General features: G+C 36.0%; 1 long non-coding RNA gene across 1 annotated transcript; it reads right to left on the reverse strand.

Moving 5' to 3' along the window:
* Positions 1-1,046: 1,046 nt before the first annotated feature.
* LOC149238341 (uncharacterized) lies at positions 1,047-1,834 on the reverse strand. The gene is made up of 3 exons (XR_016245364.1): positions 1,741-1,834; positions 1,562-1,645; positions 1,047-1,197 (listed from the first exon to the last, which is right to left on the reverse strand). It is a non-coding gene; the product is annotated as an uncharacterized LOC149238341 (long non-coding RNA).
* Positions 1,835-2,406: the final 572 nt, after the last annotated feature.

The following is a 2,406-nucleotide window of genomic DNA, read 5'->3' on the forward strand; positions in this document are numbered from 1 at the left end:
TTCGAGTCTATCATCAAATAGGAATCACACACTATACTTGATTACAGAGAGGATGCGCGTCACTATACCAAAATGGAATATTAAGTAGCTTTTCGAACCCAGAAATTGTGGTTATGACTATTTGCACAAGAAAACTATTTGAACCTTAAACCAGCTATGAATGTATAAAAGCGTCAGAAATGGAAATACTACCATAGCCATCTGCATTCCCTAACACTACAAATTTTAATCCCGAAGTTCTCTGTAAATCCTTCATGAAATTAGGAACTATGGTCTATGATCTCATATCTTGCTGAATCAATCAACACGTAAGTAACTGAAACTCCCCCAAAGCGTGGTTAACACAACGATGCAGTTAATGAGTGGGTATCTGGGATTGTATTTTCATTATCCACTTTTAAACGTGATTCATAGCCATCATAATAATTCACAAAAATTAAAAGTATATTCACAATTAAAACTGATGTAAAACTCCCACCATCTACCTTCAATCATTACCATTCATTTATTTTCCAGTAAAAAAAATTTAATATGAATTTTTCGGAGTAATATTTCTTCGTTTACAAAAACGAAAAAGTTACAAAAATGAAAAAGTTATCGTATTAAGATCTTTTGTGGTCATTAATTTTGCCATAAGAGATTTGAAAAAAAAACTGGAATATGAGGATATTTTTTGCAATACCAACCGTTAAATCTGGAATATTTCTTTGGGTTTTTCTTGTCAACGATGCTAAGCATCTTCAAGACGAAACGCTAAAATGGGTAAATGAAAGATTATTTATTAAGCACACAAAGAAAGATAAATAGATACCGATATAGAGAAAGTAAATAGAATTCACTTCCTAATTCTGCTCTGAATAGTAAATTGAATTCACTTACTAATTCTGCTCTGAAATGTATTGCAGGTTTAATTTTCCTATAATTATCTGGTTCACTCAACTTCCCATGTCTCCATTTCAACTGGATTGAATGAAGCGAACCTGTGGATTATTCTCATGGTATCTGGCTCACTCAACTTCCCATGTCTCCATTTCAACTCCATTGAATAAAGTCAATGGAAGCGAACCTGTGGAGTATTCTACCATGCGAGGATCTTCTCTTACATATAGGGAGGCAAAACAAAGCATTCCTCATATAAGGGGCAGAACGAAGCATCGCTCATTCCCTCGGCAAGTGACTGAGTAGACATCCCTGCAACTACCAGGAGTTCAAAGTCAGTAAGGCAAAGCAAAGGCTTCACTTGAATAAAATGAAGGAATTCAAAGTCAGGAAGGCAAAGCAAAGGCTTCACTTGAATAACATGAAGATGTGAGGACGTGCTTGCCAGGTGTAAAACATGAAGTCCAGATGTCATAAAATTCACAGACGGTTGAAAGTTGGAGGCTTTACAGATTGAAACTTATATATAAGGTTGAATATTTTACATATGGCATTTTTGAAGTTTTAAACTTGTTATCCTATGTTTTATCAAAATTATACAGTCTCCCCTGCAACAAGTGGCATTAAGCAAATTGACATATAGATCAACTACGATACAGGCGATTAGGTATTGGGAAGGTACCTTAAGGGAATAATATTCCATAGCAGCAGTGCTCACTCTGCCCTTTCCAGTCGGTCCTCTGCACTCCGTATACTTGCGAGGACGCTGGAAGTAAGAGAGAAATTAACAAACAAAACGCCATTAACCAAGAAAATAATTAATGAACCATTGAAACAGATTACAATTGAAATCAAAATTACCCCAAAAGATAAGCACATCCCCAGAAGTGTTGGGACGGAGTTGCTAGGTACCTTGCAAATATGAATCAACTCTTTGCACTCAGTGCTCTGCCCAGGAAACAGGAAAGAGTAAATAAATAAACGAAGAACTATTATTGCAGAAAATGTAGAAATATTCCATGAATTGTTTAAACTAAAACCGGAGAAATTAAAGATTTCAATCCATCCATCCAGCATAGCAATGGAAATTGTGTCGATCAATTTGGCTTACAGAATCACCTTTCCTTCAGAAATTAGGAAGGTACCTTAATGTGGTAGCGAGCTACTTGAGAGGTGGCAGACGGTGGCAGACAGTGGTAGCCAGCTGCGTGAGAGGTGGCAGCTATATAATAAACTTTGCATGCACCTAAGTTTCATGTTTGTCACCATAATTTTCCAGACTTTGGATAAAATACAAATTGGAAATGGTATATAAAATGACAGAACTTTGGTTAAAATAGTATTGCCACAATTTTCTTGCATCGGGCCACGTGAAGCCTGCAATAAGAGGTACAATGCGCTTTCAGAGTTAAAACTTTGGATAAAATTTAAGTGAACAAAATTGCTACGATTAAACTTTGGTTAAAACACAAGAAAACATAAAAAAAAACGGTCAACGGATGGATTAATAGGCGGTCAAACGTTCGA

This window comes from Pinus tabuliformis, chromosome 8 (genome assembly GCF_031772625.1).
Source record: "Pinus tabuliformis cultivar Carrire ecotype Pingquan chromosome 8, CPIR1, whole genome shotgun sequence".
Classification (NCBI taxonomy): domain Eukaryota; kingdom Viridiplantae; phylum Streptophyta; class Pinopsida; order Pinales; family Pinaceae; genus Pinus; species Pinus tabuliformis.